This window comes from Macaca fascicularis, chromosome 4 (assembly GCF_037993035.2).
Source record: "Macaca fascicularis isolate 582-1 chromosome 4, T2T-MFA8v1.1".
NCBI classification, from domain to species: Eukaryota; Metazoa; Chordata; class Mammalia; order Primates; family Cercopithecidae; genus Macaca; species Macaca fascicularis.
The window spans coordinates 166,492,115-166,514,795 of NC_088378.1; the positions used below are offsets into that span (position 1 = coordinate 166,492,115).

The 22,681-nt window shown below is 42.0% G+C and overlaps 1 protein-coding gene across 3 annotated transcripts in view; it reads left to right on the forward strand.

Annotated features, from left to right (window-relative positions):
- F13A1 (coagulation factor XIII A chain) overlaps nt 1–22,681 on the forward strand; it is a 461,954-nt gene that overhangs the window by 88,190 nt on the left and 351,083 nt on the right. The window lies entirely within an intron of this gene.

Genomic DNA, 22,681 nt, shown 5'->3' on the forward strand with positions numbered 1-22,681 from the left:
TTTACAGAGGCTCCAGGGCCGCTCCGGATCCTGCTGGCTGCCTCGCTGGCTGTCCGCACGGCGGCTCACTACAAATTCAACTTTTTATTTTGCATAAAAATACTTTTTTTTCCCCCGAGGGATGTAAAAATAAAAACATGCTTCCTAGTTACTTATTCTATGCGTTAATCTGTGCAACAAGGGCAGTTGAGAGAATAACAAAAACTGGCCAGAGGCTGCAAGCCAGCTCGGAGCTGCTCACGTGGCGGAGTCTGGTTTGCAAGCATTCCAGCTCAGGGGCTGGGAGGGCTAGGGGTGAGGTCTTCGGAAAGCTGGAGAAGAGGAGAGGTGCCAGAAGACGGAAGGGCAAATGTATTCTTAGTTTTCTTTAAAAGGGGGAGAAGGTAGAGTTTGCTAACTGATACCAGTGAGTTCATCACGTTTTTCTTTCACCTAATTTTTAAAAATTGTATTCCACGTGTTTACCTGCCATTACTTTTTAACCGATCTAATGTGGCTGTGAGCACAGGGTCTGGGCAGGAGGCCTGTGTTGGACTTTCAGGCCCACTATGTGTTGTCTGTGAGGCTGTGAGCAACGTGACACACTTAGCACTTCAGTTTCTCTATTTGTAAAATGGGGATAATAACGCCCCCCACATAGGGCTGTTGCAGGGATTCTGGGGATTAAGAGGAACATATCTGGCAGTGACTAGCACGTTGTAAGCACTATACAATTATTAGTGGAGAAAATCCAGAGATTTTTATTGGATGTTTAGGTGTTCTCCCTGTTTTGTTTTTTTGCTTTCTTTCTTTTTACTTTATTTTTTGGTAAGCATAATGTTCTGATGAACATTTGTTTACAAAAGTCTTTGAAGACATATCCAGTTATTTTCTTAAGATAAATTCTTAGCTATGAAAACATTTGGTAAAAAGGTACGTACAATTTTAAGACTTTTGAATTTTATTTCCAGACTAACAGAAAAGCTTTTTTTACTCTTCCTGGCAGTGAAACCGTAGGCATTTCCATTGGAAAAAATAATTATGTGTGTGTCCCAATTTGCTGAGATGTGGGGATGTGGAAATAGTATTTCACTGTTGTTTTAATTTGCATTTATTTGATTAGGGCTCTTTACTTGATTAATGGTTCAAGCTATTCTTGTGTAATTCTAGTCCAGCGAGCTAGCCACTCCCATTATTGCAGGCAGCTCTCTCATTTCTCTCACTGGTGAATATAGATCACCAGTCCTTTCAACCATTTATCATAGGAAATAGTTTTCAGAATAGGTTGCCCTATTCTGAATGTGTTCTAGTTTGTCATTGTCCCTCTTAAAATATGGCTCCCGAATTGAACATGTGTGGTCAGACCAGCTGTTTTGTGTGCCAAGGAATAGGATGGTTCAATTATAATGTGTTTTTCTTTGGAGAATCCATTGGTGTGCAGTTTCCTTTGAGTTTCTATTGAATCTTGCAGTGATTTAGAGTGGATTTAGGCCAGACTAGTTTTGACTAAAGGACTATTTTTAAAAATTGTGTTTTAAATGGCTTTTTCTCCTTTAACCATTTAATACTGTTCTAAGACCACACGGTGGAACTAGTGCCATTTGGACTCTGGATTCTCTACTTCCATTAGACTAGTACTGGGTTCTATTAGATACGTTAGCAGCCATCTTATGCTTTGCTTCCTGTAAAGTTGATGGTTAATGGAGTGGATTCTTTCTATGTAAAATGATTGAGACATATATAAGAGGAACGGAGGTGTCTGGCTCTGATTCTGAGCGATGTAGTTCAGCTAATGAATAACCTTGGAAAGAGAGAATGGGAACCTTTTTAGTGTTTCTCTGATTGCTCTTCTGGTGCATCAAAGAGATATTAATACCACTGTTGTTTTAAAGCTTTTAAGAATGCATACACCCCATGTTAATTAATGTCCTCTGCTCATTCATTTTATTTGCCTGCAAAACTCAAGGATGAAGGTGGTGTACTTGTGAAATATTTTGAGAGACAATAAATATTGCACATTTATGTGTGAACCACATTTATATGTGACTCATGCATTCCATATGTTTTATTCCATTCATTCTAAGGTATGGAAGCTATTATGACCTTTGATGAGGCTAAATTTGAATGTTATTGCTGGAGCTGGGTAATGAAATTTACAGAATATTAGACCTAGAGGGGGCTGGTGGGAAGGTAGGAATTGTGAGCAGAGTGAAAGCTTTTTACTAAATGAGGCATCTGATTTGATGCTGAGGACTAAGATTGTAAAAGCTGTCTATCCTTGAAGTGGAGATGGAGCACAAATGGAAGAGACAGCTCTTGCTGAGTCCAGTGGGGTCTGGTATGGAGGGGTGAGATGACATAAAGGCATGGGCAAACAAATTCAATTGGATGGGGTTCCCCATTGGTGGTCAACCTGTGTCTGTCTCTATGGTTGAAGCTGTTGATTCGCTTGGTGGTTTTGTGATTTTATGAGATAATGCCTAACAGGTGTGAATCTAAAGTGAAGTAAATCAAAATATCTCTAGGATGGGGGACCAAAGAGGAATAGGCACAGAAGTGGAGAATTGTGATCTTAATCAACCAGAGAATGAAACTCACCAAGCGAAGTGTGGTTGGGTTACTCTTACCTACTCTACTCGCAGTGATTCTTTAATAATGTGACATAATTTGAAAACCCTTATCAGTTTTACAGGTAAAAAATCTTAATCCAAATGGGGATTTGTAACCATGTATAAAAATAAACTGATGTATGAACTAAAAAGAATTATACTTTCAACTTTAGGAGAAGACACAGATTTGCTTTTCATTAAATACTACACCAACCATGCTCTCTGGCTAAAATTTTCATGACACTGATTACCTTTTGCATTGCAAGTACATTTCCTCCTGTGTTTCACTGCATATTTTTCTAATATACACCGATGTTTTAAACTTTTTGTTATACACAAAATATCTTACTCATAGAACACAATTGTTGTATTCAGCAATTGCAAATACCATTTTGTTGGTGGAATTCTGAATATGACACATCAGCTTTCCCTAATTGTCCATGGAGTTCAAGAAAGTAGAATGGTTTCTACATCTTTATAGTGGCTTACCTGGATTTTGCAAACTCATAGATTCAAAATTATTTCATAATTTTGAATATGAAATATGAAATAAGTAAGGGATAGCAGAGGAAATATAAAATGAGTCTAATGTAATTGCCACAGCAGTTGAGACCCCCACTCCCTAAGGAGAAGCTTCTGGAACACACTGCACCTTTCTATGGCGTATCTGCTTGGAGATGCTTGTCCTGGTGTTGGGTTTGCCAGAACATTCTTTTAAGAGGAGCTAGCTTCCCTGCTGAACAGAGGCGTTAATTTTTCATGGACTTACACTGTGATGAGGAGCATAAAAAGAATGAGAGAGCTTTAGAAAAATAGTATTGAAACAAAATAAAAGAAGTCCTTCTCTGATTTACACAGAAAATGGAGACTGTTGTTGAAATTTTGCTTGTTAGCAAAGATGGAAGTTAAATACAGAACAATTTAATGGGATTAACTCTTTGATGTAAATTTCCTGGGAAAGGAAGAAAGGTTTTGCCAAATCTAGCCCATTTAGAATCTGACTAGATTCTACTTGGAGGCTGCAAATATCACATTTTCACTCTCACAGGCAATTCTGCTTGATAAAAGAGTGGCTTGACCCAGGGCAGGTGACTTCAATGACCCGAGTTAAGTCACTGGCCATGTGAACCTCTGATTCTCCACCTGTTAAACAAGGGAATCTTAAAAGCTTTCTCTGACTATAGAGTTATCCAAATCTACATCAAAAAGTTTTATCATACAGAACAGTATTTTTCACGTTAAATCTGGATTTGCTGCTGTTTTCATAGAAACAATACTAATATTCACTTTTTTCTTTCTGCTTCTTGATATTTAATCTTACATAAAAAAACTGATTTTTTCCCCTGTTTCTTAATAGTTGTGTACCTAAAGTCAGCATATTATCCCAAATAACTCCTCAGTCTGTCAAGAACAATTTAATGTCAATTATCTAGAACTTGATCTGCAAATATATGAAAGTCAAAGCCACATTGGTTCTTTTTGCCATCTGGCTTGCCTTTCAGTTTTTGGAGCACGGGAACACCAACTTGAAGTGATTATGCTCCTCAGTTCATGATAAGTGATCCTCACTGGTCATAGCACTGAGGGCTGTGCTAGGGAGCTTCTAAGGTGGCCCCCAGTGATCCCCACTTCCTGGTTCTCATTCCCCCAAGTAATACTCTCCCCTTAAGTGTGGGCTGGACCTAGTGACTTGCTTCTAATAAATTGAATACAGCAAACATGAGACCACGGCTTCCAACTTGTACATACTATCTCCTGCTCAGTCGCTTGCTCTGAGGAATCAAGTTGCTGTGCTGTGTCCTGCCCTATAAAGAGACTCGTATGGCAAGGAACCAACAGCCATGAAGAACTCGGGCCCTTAGTCCAACAGCCCACAAGGAACTAAATCCTGCTGTTAATAACCATGTTGATGAGCTTAACAATGGATCCTCAGATTGTCATCTGAACTTTCAGATGAGACTGCAGCCCAACCCTTAACTGGAGTCATCTGAGAGACCATGAGTCAGAAACATCTAGCTAAGCCATGCCTGGATTCCTAACCCATACAAACTTTGAGATAATAAACATTTATTGCTGTAAAGCTACTACAGGCCAGGTGTGGTGGCACATGCCTGTAATTTAGCACTTTGGGAGGTCAAGGTGGCAGGATCACTTGAAGCCACGAGTTCAAGATCTGCCTAGGCAGCAAAGAGAGACCCCAATTCTACAAAAAATGCTGCTACATTTTAGGATAATTCATTATGTAGCAACAACCAGTATAAGTACTCAGATTTTTAATTATTTATTTTTCTTTTTCATGCCTCAATCCTGCTAACATTCTTGTATCCCACTTAAGCACATGCTGTAATGTTTTTAATACTTTTCCTGAAATATATATTAATTGTTGGAAAATTTGTAATGTCTTGTGTTTACATTCTTTATTTATATAAATGGCACTGTGTTATATATTTTATTCTGTTTTAACTTCTATTATTTCACTCCATGTTTTTGAGATTTATTCAAATTTCTTATCTAGATTAGCTTATTACTTTTCATTATTGCCTAACATTTCATCATAGGCATTTTACTCACCAATGTTCCAAGTGGGGGACACTTAGGTAACCTCCAGATACTTGCTGTTAGAAAACAATATTGTAATGAGCACAGTCACACCTGTCCTCTTATGGATGTGCCTGTTCATATCTAGGAGTTGAGATTAATGGGATAATGAGTTGAGTTTCCTGGATAATTATGAATGCTTTTAGCATTTCAACTTAAATTGGCTTAAATAGTAAGAACCTAAATTGTCTCATGTAACAAGTGTTCTACAGGAAGCATTAGTAGCTCAGTGGTGTAACCAAAGACCCGGGTGAGTTTCATCTTTCTGCTCTACCATCCTCCATAAGTCAGTGTTATTTTTCCCACTGGCCACAAGATGATTGTAGCAGCTCTGAACATCACATACAGGCATGATCACAGCCATTGTAGAAGAGGGTTATAGCTTCCCATGCATCTCTTTTTATTACAGAGGAAGAAAACTTTTGCCAGAAGTCCTTAGTGGATGCTTTCTTTGGCCCCATTGACTAGCATTTTATATATATTATAAAAGAGACTGTGGAAGCAAGTATCTGGAATTAAAGAACTCCATAGTGGAAGACACCCTCTGCCAACAAGGAAAAACCAGAGAAGGCTATGTAGAAGTTTCTATTACATAATGTATATACTATTTCTAGTCATTAAATACTGACTGGATGCTGTATTAGTGTATCAGTCTGTCATTGTCAAAAGAATATTGTGAAATAAACTTCCTCAGAATTAAATGACTTAAAACACAGCAACTTATTATCAGTGATACATCCATGGGTTAGCTGGGTGTTTAGGCAGGCTTGGCTCTGGGTCAGGGGTCAGTTGGGTATTTAGTTAGGCTTAGCTCTGGGTCAGGTTTATGTTGGTTCAGGTCTGCTCCCTGCGTCTTCTTCCTCCTTGGACTGGTGGACTTTGCTAGGGCATATTCTTCTCATGGCAATGGCAGAAGCACAAGCAATAAAGCCTAACCAAGCAACCACATTTTGAGGCTCTGCTCAAGTCACTTCTCTTAACATATTATTGCCCAAAACAAGTCACATGGCCAGGTTTTAAGTCCAGGAGCAGAGAAGTGTACAGGAGTATCTACCATGAGACCACATTGAGTCACATGGCCAAACCCAATCAGGAGAGGAAATATACTCCTCTGATGAAAGTGGCAGAGAAGTAGTGAATATATTTGAACAATAATCTCATATATCATAACCAGTATTCTCTCACACCAGCAGCGCAAGAACTTTTTGTATGCCAACATCATCACTAACATTTGGTATTTACCAATGTTCACATTTTTGTCAACCAAATGGACACAAAGTTGTTTTAATTTACATATCTACAATTATTGTTAGATGAAGTTGAGTATTTCTTCATGTGTTTATTAACTATTTGGGCTCCTCCTCCTGTGAATTACCTATTATACGTTGGACATTTTTAAATTGGGCTTTCTATATATTTTTGTTAATTTATAGAAATTCCTTGTATAATGTTGATATTAACTTCCAATTTATTTTAGATATTGCATTCTCTTCTCCCATTCTGTCACCTATGTGTTAACCTTGTTTGTGATATTCTACATTGAATAGAAATCTTCAATTTTGTTGTAGTCAATTTTTTTTTCACCTTGTGTTTTTGGGGTGTTATTTAAAAACTCTTTCCATGCATCCTAATGTCACAATATTAAAAATATTTTTATACTTATTTCATAGTTTCAATGTTCATATCTGGGTTTTTAATCAATTTAGAATTGAATTTTTATATGCCATGAGGTAGATATTTGTCTTTATGTTGTGAAGTTTTCCTAACATCAGTTACTAAAAAGCTTCATCCTTTCCTCACTCATTCATAATGCCATCTCTGCTACAGAACAAATTTGCAAATTTACTTGGATTTGTTTCTGGGCTTCCTGTTCTGTTCCATTGATCTTTGTCTTGGGCAATGTCAAGACCACATTTTTTTTCTTTTTAATTACTTAATCTTTGTTGTTTCTTAGTGTCTAGATAAGCAAGTTTCCTTGCTTTGTTCCTCCAGATAGCTTTCTAACTGAATTTGTCAAGTTTATACAAGATTCTGCCAGAATTTTGATTGGAATTGCATTTAATTTGTAGATCGATTTGAGGAGAACTATTTTGTTGAAAGTGCATAAAGAATGGTAAGTTTTTGAAGTTAATATATTGGAATAAACTTCTCTGGGATGATCTAGATACTCTTTCTTAACTGTTTACAATAAGCCTGGGGTCTCTTAACGTATATAATTGGTATTATTACAATAGGAGAAAATATATGTCAGGAAATGTGTGTATGTGGGAATTTGGTGAGTTGTAGGTAGCAATCATTCTTTTACTATAACACCCACTCTTTTTTCCTTAAGGTTCTTGATTATAAACGCTAGTGCTTGTTCTATTCAGTGATTCATTTAGTTAGTCAAGGGCTAATACCACTTCTAGCTTTGTATTTAACATTCCTTGGAGCTATCTATATCTCTTCAAATTTGCCCAGTGTTGCATTTGTTCTGGCTAGGTTACCTAATTATCACCCAATGTTAATGAGACTAAGTTCATTAGAATGGTCTGTTTTGGAGTGTTTTAGCTTCCTTTGCACCCTGGCTAGCTGTCCTGCAAAGGTATGCTTTTGAGGACAAGGAAAGCCTAGAGAGAGTATACTTGAAAGGGTTCAAACCCTTCACTGCTCCTGGAAAATACCCTAGTCATGCACTTGTTAATAGACTAATTTTCATATATAAAGGACAGGACCTGATCATTATTTGTAGCTCATTTAGGGTAGTTAATGAGGAGTAGCCTAATTAAGAGGCTGGAAAACGTACAACACAAAGGTGGTCTTGAATTGGCTTACTCATCTTTGTCCGGAACGTCTGCTCATCTTTTTTTAACCTACCAAAAGGGAGTATGAAGGGATGACCCATTTGAATATTTAGCAACATGTTAAATCCAGTTCAGATTCCATATTGTAGGTTTAAAAAAACCCACTGTTTAAAGAGTTCATTTCTAACATATAATTCACTGAGAGGATAAACATGCCTTTCAATGTTCTATTTAAGATAAAAACTGTATTAAATGAGCCCAGAATTGTTAAACTTAGCTCTGTAAATGTTCAGCAATTTTATATTTTTCCTTTGCTTTGTCTGCATATCTCCTTTTTCTTTCCAACCTTGGTTGGGTTCTTTTTAAAGTTACTGTCTTTTAAATCATGTAATTTTGAGTAACAAGACAGCTAGGTGACATACTGCAATATTGAAATTGTTGAGTCAGGTCTTCTTCATCATTTCACAACTGTTAAAATTCCCACATTGGAAAATATGACTAATTCCCTCTAATTCTCAAAAGTCTTCTCCAGAGAAGAATCACATTTTGTGCTACTCAAATGCCATAGAAACAGCTCCCTCCTGGCTCCTCAGTTAGCTCAATGTGGGGCTAACCTCATGGTAGGTTGATGCTTGTAAGCAATTGTTTGGATGCACTGAAAGCTCTCCTTGTAAGTGTGCCTGAGAGATGAACAGGGCAGAAACCCCACCGTATAGACCCAAGGTGGACATTTTTAGAAAGAAATGCTTTGTGTACATTTCAAACTGGAGGGTTCATACTTTTCAAAGTGGTTTTTAAATTCCCCATAGAAGTTGTCCAAGTTCCTCCTGCATTTTCCAAATTGCTGAGAGAAGGTAGAGACCTCAGAGATTTTTGGATACATGTGTGGTCACTACGTTTCTTTTGGCAAAATAACTGGAGCCATAGGCCCAGCTGAAATCGCTGTTCTACTTGCTTGCAGATATTTACAGACACTGGTATTTCTGAGAGCTGAAGATGTGTCTTCCTCAATTGTCTAATGCAATCCTCACAACCACCCAATGAAGCAGGCGTTAGTACCTTCCCTGTTTTACAGATGATGGGTGCTGGACAATTAGCCTTATTTTGCATATGGGAAAACTGAGTCTCTCAAATTTCATTCTTTGCTCCTTATAGCAGATAATGTCTATGCATTGCCCAATCATGGCTACTCTCCTTTGTGCCATTCTTTTGTGCCTGTTGGCTTGAGGGGGCTTTCTTCTTCCACAATCTCAGGGTGCTTGAGCCTCCCTGGCATGCACAACCTGAGAGCTAGAAGTGCCAAGGGAATTTACATCCCCTTGGGGTGACCTTATCCAGTGGCTCATGGCTACAGGAGTCTGAAAGCCTCGGCTCCCTTGCATGGCAGAACAGGCCTTACACTCCTGAGTTCCCTGCAGCCTAACCTTCTGCAAGACTTTGCCTGAGTTCTCCTTCTTGCTTGACCTCTTCCCTTCCCAACTCTGCTCCCCACTCTCACTGGCTTCCTCTAAGAGCATGTTCAGAAAGTCATTTGCGCAGAATCCTCCTCTCAGGATTTGCTTCTGGGGAGCCCAACCTAAGATGTTCCTCTTTCCTATGGTTTTATGGGACAGGATGTTCTTGGAGCATGTTCTTGTGAGATTTAGGTTAATACATTCAAATTTGCAGAAGGTGTGAGTCTTGGAAATTTTAAAAAAGGAAGAAAACTAAATCTACACCTTTACGTGCCTTTTCCCCCGCCCCCCCATCGTGCATCTCACCTGGGGATACTTAAAGGTTTTGTTTAACTTTCCATTTACTCATTCGGGGAAATAGTCACGTATCATATGGTTTTCAGTTGCATTGTTCAAGGAAGAAAAGTTGGATATTTTTATTTTTAAGGCATCCTCTTTCTTTGATTCCATCAACTTGTTCTTAATACTTACTCTACCCCCAAACCATACTCCATCCTTCCAGTTTATCTGATACTTCTTTCTGAGGTACGGAGTCCATCTGCCTGTTATTTATTTATCTATTTAGAGACAGGCAGGGTCTCACCCTGTTGCCCAGGCTGCCATGCAGCGGTATGATCATGGCTCACTGCAGCCTTGACCTCCTAGGTTCAAGTGATCCTCCCACCTCAGCCTCCTGAGTTAGTTGGGACTATAGGTGTGCACCCCCACACCCAGGTAATTTTTTGTGTTTTTTGTAGAGATGGGGTTTCACCATGTTGCCCAGGCTGCTTTCCAACTCCTGGACTCAAGCAATCTGCCCGCCTCAGCCTCCCGAGGCGTTGGAGGTGTGAGCCACCATGCCCTGCCCTGCCTTTTAAAGTGGAATGAAACCTATCACAGCATACAGTTTATTCCTATGAGAAATGTGATTTATCCTGGGGCAAGAAGTGGTTAGGACTAGATATCAAGAGAAGCAAGCTCAGCTCTCAGAAATCCGGGACATGGAGGTTGGGGGACAGGCTGACAGGTTTTGGGAGAAAAGTGTGTATGTTTGTGTCTGTGTGTGTTAAAGGAACTGTGTGGGTAAAGAACTCTAGCCTAGTGAGCCCGAGTCAGCATGGCATGGCGTGGTGAGAGAGAGACAGAGACCGAGAGGAACGGAGAGTCCATTTTCCTCCGCGCCGCAACACTGGGAAATGGTGGTGCTGGCAGCACTTTCTCAATGGCTACAGTGAGGGTGTGCACGGGTTTCAGTGCAGTGAGGGTGTGCACGGGTTTCAGTGCAGTGAGGGTGTGCACGGGTTTCAGTGCAGTGAGGGTGTGCACGGGTTTCAGTGCAGTGAGGGTGTGCACGGGTTTCAGTGCAGTGAGGGTGTGCACGGGTTTCAGTGCAGTGAGGGTGTGCATGGTTTTCATCTACTCCGCTCAGTTCACCGGACATCCAAGTAGCAAGGTAAGATGGCACAAGACCAAATACTGTGTTTCACAAGTGACCCCATGTGGCAGCCACAGTGACAACTGCCCCAGATAGCAGGACTCTCCGAGGGACTCTTCTCTGGATACTGAGGGATCACAGTTAAATTTTATTGTTTTTGGAGTTAGAACAGGGTAATGTTTCTCATTCCCTCTGTAACCTTTATACAGTTTGCTAGTATGGTGTAGGGGCTCTGTTTTTTCATATGTTTTTACTTAGTACCTGCCTAAGACCGTAAAACCCTAATCTCTTGAAACGAGGCGTCTCCTGCCTTCGGTATTTGTGCTACGGCCTTTGGGATGCTTCCTCTATTTCCGAACTTGGAGACAGGGCCCTTCTGTTAGCTCTTCTGGCCTTCCCTCAGAAGCAAGCACTTAGTAGTGACACATTTTCTGTTTATTGGCTCCAAGAAGAAGTCTGCTTCCAGTGTGAGGCTCTGAAAAAGTTCGTGTCCTATTTTCTGAATTCCTCCTGTTCTCCATGCCTTCAGGGAAACGCGTGTTCTCTTTTCTAGATCAGCTCTGATTCTGAGCCCGATCCAGGCAGCGCGCCCACGGTTTCCTGAGTCCTTAGATAGCTCTTATCTGACCTACCCTCTCTTACCCAGTGATGAGGTAAAAAGAGCAGGAAAATCTTGAAGCCAACAGATGGCTGTTTCAGAGACTCACCTCTGATCCCTGCTAGTTTGGTGACTTTGAACACACCTCACTTAAACTCTCTGAAGCTGCTTTTCCTCTTTAAAAAAGGGGGATAATAATACTTCCTTGTTTTATTTTAAGAATTAAATGCGATAATGTATTGAAAACAACTTATAAAGTGCAAAATACTTATTATAGTCAAATAAGGCATGATTATGTTTTATTATGTTATACACAGCTCAGATTCAACTGCTTCACTGTATCTAGATTTTAGGATTCTGAAACTTAAAAGCCATTATTTTAAGAGTGTCTTGAAATGCTTTGGAATAAGAATTCATGTAAGGAAATATAGGATATGGAAGAATCTTCCAGAATGCAGACTGAGGAGACTCCTGAAGACAGAAGTCCTCGAACACGACTTGTTCTTCCTGTTGATGCCTGTGCTAAAAGGAGACTCGGGCAGGGAGGCTGAGGAGACAACTGAGAGAAATAAGTGTGTGTGTGTGTGTGTGTGAGAGAGAGAGAGAGAGAAAGCATGTACATTTGCATGTGTGAGTTTGTGGTGCATATGTTCATGGGTGAGTGTGTGTGTGAGAGTATGTGTGTTTGCATGTGTGAGTTTGTGGTGCATATGTGCGTGTGCGTGTGTGTGAGTGTGTGTGTGAGAGAGTATGCATGTTTGGGTGTGTGAGTTTGTGGTGCATATGTGCTTGTGTGAGTGTACGTGTGAGTCTGTGTGAGCGCAGTGGGGAGAAGGAGGAACTGCATGGTGGTAAATATTTTATATAATTTGTATGATTTTCTTTTTCTTCTACCAACCCTATGAGACAGGTATTACTATTTCTCACCTTTTTTTTTGTATTTAAATAATTGAGATAAAAACATACAACATAAAATTTACCTATCTTTGTTTTGCCACGGATCCTCCTGACCTTTTTAATCTTGCAAAACAGAAATCTATATGCATTGAACAGCAATTTCTCATTTCCCCCTCTGCCAGCCCCTGACAATCATCATCCTACTATGTATGAATTTGGGTGCTGTAGGATTCATAGAGTATTTGTATTTTGTGGCTGGCTTATTACACTTAGTTTAATGTCCTCAAGGTTTAACCATGTTGTAGCATGTGTTAGAATTTCCTTCATTTTTAAGGCTGAATAATATTCTATTGCGTGTTAATATTTCCTTTTTGTAGATGAGGAAGCATGGTGAGATCCAGTTACCTCCCTCAGACTAATTAGCAGGAAAACCAGAATTTTAACCCGTTTGTGGCTTGCTCCGAAACCTGAGCTCCTCCTGCCACATTCAACTTCCTCCCCAGAGGATTAACTGAGTGTGCGGCAGGAAATCCTCATTCATCCCAGAATCTCCCCCTGCTCCCACCACTCCATCATGTTTTACGGCATGAAGGAAATTACTTTGTTGAAAGTATGAAATGTAAGCCCAGTGTGACCTCACCAGAGACTACTGATCTCCTGTGCCGTGGGCTTGTACCATTTGAGAAAACAAAGTTTAGAGAATAGGTCTCTAGTATGCCTTTTCCAAGGTACACTTGCCATCTCGTGTCAAGATTTTCTGCAGTGTATATTTGGGGGAGGGAGAGGCTGAGGAGGAAGGCAATGTTTGGGTGAGCTGTGCATACAGGCGAGGCTGAGCAAGGAGGAAGAAGAAAGTTGCCCTGAGAATGTGTCTACCAACATGTAGGGATGTCCATCATATGTTGCTAACTGAAAAAACTCTAGTTGGCGGGCGCAGTGGCTCACGCCTGTAATCTCAACACTTTGGGAGGCCGAGGCGGGTGGATCACCTGAAATCGGAGTTCGAGACCAGCCTGGCCAACATAGTGAAACCCCATCTCTACTAAAAATACAAAAAATTAGCTGGGTGTGGTGGTGGGTGCCTGTAATCCCAGCTACTCGGGAGGCTGAGGCAGGAGAATCGCTTGAACCCGGGAGGCAGAGATTGTAGTGAGCCAAGATCGTGCCATTGCACTCCAGCCTGGGCACCAAAGCAACACTCTGTCTCAAAACAAAAACAGAAACAAAAAACAAACAAACAACAACAACAAAATTCTAGTTGTGAACTGTTGGGTGGTCTGGTACTATTTCAGAATTGCAAAGAGACAAAAATCACATTCAAGCGTTGATATATGTGGATGTGGATTGGTGTTTGTGGGAAGGGGTTGTTACAGGAACCTAATGAGATGACTGTGTGTCCAGCACAGAGGTGCTCTCCAGAATATGTGGCGAATGCAGGAAGGCATCGGGAACTCTGGCATGCCAAAGGCCTGTTTTCTCTCTCTTTTTTTTATCTTCAACTTTTATTTTAAGTTCAGAGGTACATGTGAAGGATATGCAGGTTTGTTACATAGGTAAACGTGCCATGGTGGTTTGCTGCATAGATCATCCCATCACCTAGGTATTAAGCCCAGCATCCATTAGCTGTTTTCCCTGATGCTCTCCCTCCCCCACTTTCCTCATCCAATAGGCCCCAGTGTGTGTTGTTCCCCACCATGTGTCCATGTGTTCTCGTCATTCAACTCCCACTTGTAAGTGAGAAATGCGGTGTTTGGTTTTCTGTTCTTGCATTAGTTTGCTGGGGATAATGGCTTCCAGCTTCATCCATGTCCCTGCAAAGGACATGATTTTGTTCCAAAGGCTCATTTTCAAGAAGGCTCCTGGACCCCTTGGGATTAAGTATAAATTTCATTAGTGAAATAAACTCGAAATCTTCACTGATTTTGAATAATATATCTCTTCCCAATCTATAAGATTTGGCATAATATATCTCCTTCCAATCTGTCTAATGTTTTCTTGGGCCACTCACTTCTTCTTGTTAACGTCTGACCAGATTGGTCTTGTAGTTTCTTCCGTGGCAAGGTCTTTCCTACCCCAGGTCCCTGGCATGTGCTGTTTCCTCTGCCTGGGAGCCGTTTACCTCACTCTCTCTGCATGACTCCTCCTCAGCATTTGGGACTCAGCTTCTGTGTCATCTTTTCACAGAAGCCTTCCCTGACCACGGTATCCAGTTTTGGTGTACCTCCTACCTGATAACTTTCTACCTCAGTTCCTGTGTTTGTTTTTTTCACAGCACTTTTAAAACTTGCCATCATTTTATTGACTGGTGTTGTTTTTGTGTTTGCTGCCTCCTTCCCTGGATAGGAGGTGGGGCGGGAGCTACAGCCATGATGTTCCCATTAGGTACTTGGTGCTCGACACACATCCGTCCTCAATACAGGCTTGCTGGATGAATGCACCCAACACCAGGCTTGCAAGGGTATGGCATAGTGAAAAAATAATCCCCAATCTCTGGCATAGATCCTGTTCCATAAGCATTTGTTAAATTTAAAACATAAAGACCTTTTCAATGTATGCATAGCTTGGATATTCACTTTTAATCAAGCTGATTTTTAACCATAATGCTCTTTAAAAATAAAAGTCCTTTTAAATTTCTTATTACCCTAAAAAAAAAAAAAAAAAAAAAAGAGGAAATTTGAGGGCAATGCAAGGAAGAAGCAGTGAATGAAGGAAAGAGGAGGATCTTCTACTTGTGGTGAGAATTCCACAGAGAAGTGGGCAATTCGTGCTGAACTGAGGGAAGAGCCGAAGGAGTAAGGAGCCATTTGGGGGCCAGGCATTGGGTAGGTACAGGGTAATGTGGGCAGACTCTGGAAACTTGGCACGAGGCCAAACACTGTGCACCTCCACAGAGGCCACTTTTGGAAGCCAAGAGTTGGAGCTTCTTGGAAAATAAGTCATGAAAAGTCAAGTGAAAGGCCTGGAACTTCAAAAGAGGTGCTTTTTCTTGGGTACAGGCAGAGCTGCTTGCAGTGTGAGGGACTCAGTGGCTGGAGCTCAGGGTTGTCAGAGGCTAGGTTAGCAAGCAGGGTCAGGGACACTGGGACCCAGGAAATGCATAGTGCAGGCCTGGACAGGGATCACCCAGCAGGGGCCCTCTGGAAAGGTACCCTGCCTGGAATCCCAGTGCTCTTGCCCCTGACACTCAAAGGCTGACACGGTGCTGGATTCCCCAGGCAGGAGAGCTAGCATCTGCAGTCACAGCTTCAAAGCTGCTGAAAAGCAAAAAGCTACACTCGGGGGGAGTTTGAGGGTCACCATCTCTTGCTGATGATCTAAGCTCATGAGAGTTTTCATGATTCTGGGGGAAAGAAGTGGCAAACAGCATCTTCTCTGAATCTAGCAAATTATTAAGAAAAAGCCAATCAAAGCAAGGGAGGTGGGACTGGGGTTTACAGTCTTGAGACCTGTTCCACTGCGTGGCTCCTCATGGCTTCCCACTGCCCTTGACCTGTGCTTGTTTTGGCCCTCACCATGATGTGGTGAGCCCTTCTGACCTTCCAGACCCTCTCCGTGAGGCACCACTGTTAGTTCCAATTTTGAGAGGAGGAAACAGACTCAGAGGAGATGAAGAATGAAGACCAGATCTTCCCACCTGCTGGCAAAATCACTCGTGCTGTGTCTCCTGTGGTTTTTAAAGAGGAGAGGGATGTGAGTTAGAAATGCTGAGCCATCTATGTGGGTGTGGCCTAAACACTGGCTCTCAGATTTGTGGGTTTTGATGCTTGGTTTCACCGTGCAAGGTAAGAGAAGAGAATTGCTTCCTGAGCAGGTCTTCCTTGGACGCAATTTTCTATCCCCTGGCAACTGTGCCCCCTGGCCTCCTGGGGTTTGGAGAGAGTGTGAAGGAGAGGAAGATGCCCCCTCTGACAGGCATCGCTGGGGGAATCTGAGTTTTCGACCTGGATGCTGTGTGTTCTCCTTAATTAATGCAGGGAACCCAGTGTCCCTCCAGAGAGGGCTCATGGCATCAGAGATTGCACCGTCCAGAACTCAAACAGGAAGAGACTTAGGTTAACAGAGGTGGACACTCTGGAAACACTGATAAGAGCAATCTTGCATAAGGAAAGTGTGCATCATCACAATTTGTAAAATTTCTCGGCGTATTTTTTATTTTTGGATGGAGTCTCACTCCGCACTCCATCAGGCTGGAGTGCAGTGGTGCGATTTCGGCTCACTGCAACCTCCTGAGTTCAAGTCATTCTCCTGCCTCAGTCTCCTGAGTAGCTGGGACTACAGGTGTGCACCACCATGCCCGGCTAATTTTTGTGTTTTTAGCAGAGGTGGGGTTTCACCATGTTGGCCAGGATGATTTCGGTCTCTTGACCTTGTGATCCACCTTCCTCAACCTCTCAAAATGCTGAGATTATAAGCATGAGCCACCGCACCTGGTCTTTCTCGACCGTGTTTGATCCAAAATTCTTCTGTTAAAGATACCAATCTTATGAGAAGCTTTTATGTGATTTGATATGAGACATGGTTATTGTGGTGAAAACAAATGGCAATTTTAGAAAATGCTTTTTTTCCAATCAGCAAACCTCACCCTCTATTCTCATACGCTTTGTCAAGAAAATGCCATTCTTGTACAACTGTTGAAAATCACTGGAGATTTCTTACAGAGGATGGATGGAATGCCTTATGGTAGTGATTTCTGGAAAAGGGGTCTTGAAAAAGGCTGTGCCAGAAATATTTGGTGAGATTGTTAAAAATGACATTCCTGGGCTCTGCTTTGTAAGGTCTGACTGAGTTGGTCCGACTGGACTAAGGAAACTGTGTAATCAGAGCTCTCCAAGGTGATTCCGCCACATTTGGGAACCAGTGACCTAGGGCAGGCAGAGGATTTGGCGGAGGCATTTTCTTCATACACAGCGTCTCTGGGATGCCTTCCTCCCCCCGCCTCCTGCAGCCAAGCCCACCTCTCTAGGGAAAGGCTACAGAAAACGTCCCCTGGAATCAGCAGTCTTCCTTCACCCAGTTAAGTCCCTATTAGTAAAGTAAAATGTAGCTCTTAAAAAAATAGAAGTTCATTTTGCAGAAGTCCAACTGAGGGGAATTCAATTAATGTGGAATGTGTTCATATAACTCATCACCCATCCCACTAAGCTGCCTTCAGACCTGTCGTCTGAGGCAGGAAGAGCTTCTGTCAGACAGATGGAAACTGGGTCACGAAGTGTGTGAAACACGAGGCTTTTCCCCAGGGCACCTCTGAGCTCAGACGTCCAGGGAGTGAGACATACCTAAAATCCACCCATTGACTGTTGGGATACAGCAGAGAGCTCATTAATTTTTCCGGAGACCACACGCTGTCTTGGGCAAGCTGTCTGGCTTCTCACCTGCTCACTGGGGTGAGGTCCTGCAATTGCCAGGCCAACACTGGTTAGAAATGGGCTCTCATGGCCAAAGTCTCCTCCTCGGTCCTTTTCTCTTTCCTCTTGCCAGCTTGTGGCCGGGAGGCTCATCGTCTCACCTCATCATCTCACTTGAATAGGATATAAAAGGAACCTCTAGTCCTAACCTCTTTCAACAGCCCTGTGTCTGAATTTCTTCTTGCCTGCCCAGTACTTCTCAAATTTGGACGTGTTGTCTACCAGGTCAGCAGGCAGGGTCATTAATGCTGGGACCCAGGAAATGCATAGTGCAGGCCTGGACAGGGATCACCGGGGGTCCTCTGGAGAGGTGCCCTCCCTAGAATCCCAGTGCTCTTGCCCTGGCACTCAAAGGCTGACACTGTGCTGGATTCCTGAAACAGGAGAGCTAGCATGCAGCTGAGAGGTTTGAAGCTGCAGTCACAAACCCACATCTAAAGAGCAAACACCTAGACTCAGGGGGAGATTGCAGTGTAGCTTAGACTCGGGGGGAGTTGATCATCTCTTGTTGATGATCTGAGCTCATGAGATTTTTTTTTATGGTTCTGGGGGAAAGAAGTTGCAAACAGCTCAAGCAGCTCTTCCCTCTGAATTTCCTATTTCCGCCGTGCTTTTTTCCTTGGCTCCTTTGTGCTCCAGCTCCCCCTTCGCCACCCCCACATTGAATCATTGGCTACTGAGACCACTGTCAATTCTCCTACCTCTTTGGCTAAATCTGACAGCATTTAGGGGAAATTTGATGAGCTGTTTCCAGAATTGCTCACAAACCCACAGACATACAAACGTAACCACATACATACATACTACCACGCCATCCTTCAAATCAATGCTTTCCTGTTCTTGCTGTTGGAAAACCTCGGGATGAGGTGGCAGAGATGCTGCAATGATTGCAATTAGTTGGCACAACCCACGAAAATATGCGAGGTAGATAACAGGGTGGACGGAGGGGGCGGTGGAGCAAACGTTTCTAGATTTAGTCTGGATCTTGTTGCCGTAACAACTTGATGTAGATTTCAAAGAGGTAGGCTTTTTTCTTAATAATCCTTTTGAAAGCCAGCATCTTTACAACAAAAGCACTGAAAATAGCCAAACTTCTATCCACGGGCTTTTGTGGTCGATCGTTCCCTCTCCAGAAAGACCCATGGAAGTTTGAGATCAAGACCTAATGAGAGAAAAAGAACAGGTTTCTATTTTTCTATTTTTTTTTTAAGAAGGAGTCTCACTCTTTTGCCCAGGCTGGAGTGCAGTGGTACGATATCAGCTCACTGCAACCTCCACCTCCTGGGTTCAAGCATTTCTCCCACCTCAGCCTCCTGAGTAGCTGGGATTACAGGTGTCCACCACTACGTCCAGCTAATTTTTGTTGTTTTAGTAGAGACAGGGTTTCACCACGTTGGCCAGGCTGGTCTCAAACTCCTGACCTCAAGTTATCCTTCCGCCTCAACCTCTCACAGTGCTGGGATTACAGGCATGAAACACCATGCCCAGCAGAACAGGTAATTCTTGCTAAATGCAAAATGCTTATGCCAGTGTCCATGACGTCTCACTCCAAGCCCAAAACACTGGGACTGATGAACATTGTTCTCACTTCTTTGATCTGTTTAATCAGTAACATCTCAGTGGGCTCTTCACATTTATATGTTGTGCTTAAACAAAAGGTTAAACTATGTGGAAACTTTTTTTTTTTCCTTAAACATCAATTTTTTAGTCCTGTGTTTCTCAACCACTGGGCCATGAACTCTTGTGATGAATTTTTGCCATCTCACTTGCTTGTGTAATTCTCTTCTAGGCTACAGCATTTCCTTCTTGGCCATTCTTTCTCTTCTCTGATTTCATGGTCTTCAGTAAGGAGTTTATAGTGTTACTAGAGTGTAAGAAGTATGATTTCCTCTACATTTTGCTGCTCTAAATAATCAATGCTCCAAGATCCAAGTGTTTCTCTTCCTTCTTCCTTATACACTATACACTGTGTGAAGGCAGAGTAAGTATTTATCAAATATGATGTCCAAAGTGTGCATTCAACTGCATGACGTGGCTAACATGATCAAATTTCCTGCAAGGGTGCAATTCTTGTTTAGAAAGTCACTTATGGAAACAATATGGAATATTTTCCACATATCCTTGGCATGGACCCATTGTGGATTTGGCATGAGGAAAACCTTTTATACAACTTGACCACCTTCATTTAGTTCAAGTCCTTCCAGTGAGAAGTGGAAGGGGTTGATCTAGGAGGAATTGGGTGGTGTGTTTCATTGAGTTGTGGGCAGTGTCTCTGGGAGAAAGGAGGGCATCTGTCCCTACTAGCTGATGCCATGAAAGTGTAAGCAGAGCTCAGACTCCTGCATCCTCCAACCTGTGGCTTCTGACATTCATGTGGGTTGTGAATGCAGAGAGAGAAACTTGTACATTAAGAAGCCCTCATGAATCTTCTGTGTTTCTCAGGTTCCCCTTGAGAGCCATCGTTGGTCATTTCATCTTTCTTATGCGACTTTTAAGATTCTTGGGGAAGAAAAAAAAGAAATGGTTTTTTGGTTACTTCCCACTGGGATACCTTACAAAGAAATAGTGGGACTGAAAAATGTGAAGTGGAACATAAATTCTGAAATACCCCAGAATGTGCTGAGCTCAGAGCCAGTGCTGGAAAAATGAATCTAAATCATAACTCCTCCAAAAGGTAAAACACCCCTCCCGTTCAAAAACACAAATAAAATACATGTTTTCTGCATGCATTCAAATTTATGGTTCTTAAATTATTTTGTTGGATTCTGCTACATGATGTATATCGCCAATATTTCTGGTTTCCAGATGGGAAGTGGGAAATGATATGTTAATGAATTATAGATTCGAACCAAAGTTTTAAAAAAGTGAAACCAAAATGTTTTTCAGTCAGTTCTCTTCTGTTTTGTTTGTTTCAAATTCAATTATTGTCCTGCTCAGTTACAAAATGTGACATTTGTCATTGCTTTATAGGTTTGGTTTTGCAAGGCCAGTGCTCAGGAGGTTGTTTATTTCCTTTTACTTACCTTGCCTGCAATTAGGATGTGTGGACAACAAGTGGATGATAGTGCCTTATAGCTCAGCCATATAAATGTTAACAAAAGAAAACTGGAGTGTTTTCAATTAGATTTTGCTTTTGACTTACCATTTCCTCCTAAAGTAGTTTATCACAAAAATTGCCAACATAATAACCTTCTCTGATATTAGTCATCATGCTATAAAGTAGTGATTTTTCTAGAGTAATGCAACTCCCAGTTGAAATTCTCTTGTTGTCTTAGCCTGGGTTTTCCCTTTGTGCTACTACTTTATCGAGGAGTAAACTCCCAGGGAGGATGAATAAGGAACAAAGGGTGTGGGCAGGAGAGAAGGGAGGGTCAGTAGAAGTTGCATTAATAAGCTGGCCATAGCTGTGTGTGGCTGGTTGCTCCATGTCATGTGATTGTCCTCTGAGAAGACAATATATAACTGTGTTGCACGACAGTCATCCAGGAGAAAAAAGGTGAAGAATTACCTACATGTTCTTATGTCCTTGCCAAAGGAGAGCCCCTTGGAGGCAAATTATCTTGCCCTTCTGGATTGCACACATCATTCCCATAAGCTCTGGCCAATGAGCTCCCTGATGAACTTTGTTATATTTTACTGACTCTTGGGCTGTTGTCAATGATGTAGGCATCTGGCCAGCTGCTTGGGGAATGGTAGACCAGCTGACTAAAAATACCCCCTTTTGAAGCCATGAGCTATGGAAACCAATCACAGCTGCTGGTCAAGTTGTCTAAGTCACTAACACGGATGTCCTCTTGATCAACACACCTTAGTAAAGCAGCTGTCCCCAGAAAGGGATTATCCCCCAGCTGCTTTGTGGGTAATGGTCAGGATGAAAGGGATGGGGGTTATTTAGGCTCATGCGAATATTTGGAATTTCATTCCCACCACTCCAGGGCATTATGCTTCTTTCTTTTCCCTAATAGTAGCTCCAAACTGGACTCCTTGGTGCACCCTCAGGATGGCAGCCCAGCCAAAAGGGACCAGGAGATTCAAATTTATTACTGATTCAGCCACCTGGATTCTCTTGTGGGATTGCCATGATCCTGGATCATGAGGATAATTGGCTGAGTACATTCTTACTGGTCCCTCTACGGTGGCCAAACATGGGCTATAATGGGTCTTATAAGCTTTATGAAAAGACCCTTTTGTGGCTTTCAACTGATCCTTGTTGATTAAACATCTGGGTGCAAGTAGGAAATGATTGTACAAAAGGTGAAGTCATACCTACTGGAACAGGAAACTTCAAGTTTCTAATGGTGAAGGGAGAACAACTTTGACACATGAGGTGGGAACACTTTAGATTTCAGGATGTACAAAGAAGGAAAAACATTACCGATTTCTGTCTTTCAGTATCATCCCTAGATCTTCTTCCACTGGTGTCGCTCCTCTAGCTAGTCAAGATTCTTAAATTTAACTGATCCCTGGATCTGCCATTCTCCACTGGAGAGCTCTTGCCTCTATGGGATTGCCATTCCCCTTAACCTCACCATGTTTCTCCTGGAAACAGCAGGGGCTGGCCCCGTTCCTGAGATTTTCACATACACAATACCTATAAACCCCTATTTATGAGACTCAGCCATTCCATGGAGTGAATGGATGTCACCCAGTTGGCGGCATGAAAAAAATGGGCCAGGTTCTACTATGTCCCTTCAGGCAGTCCCTCCAAAAACGAGGACTAGACTCAATTATTTGAACTGAGCAGGAACCCTAAGGCCAAACAGCTAGCCATAAGACTATATTAGAGACACCATTAACTTGTGTCCTTGATAGATATGAATCGCACTTTGGAGTCTCAATGATTGTAAGCAATATATTCTTTCTAGTAGCACATGTACTTCCCGGGACTGTACTCATGTGGAAGCCAGGCATTAACTTGCCTTCCTCCTGAGAACACAGTGACCT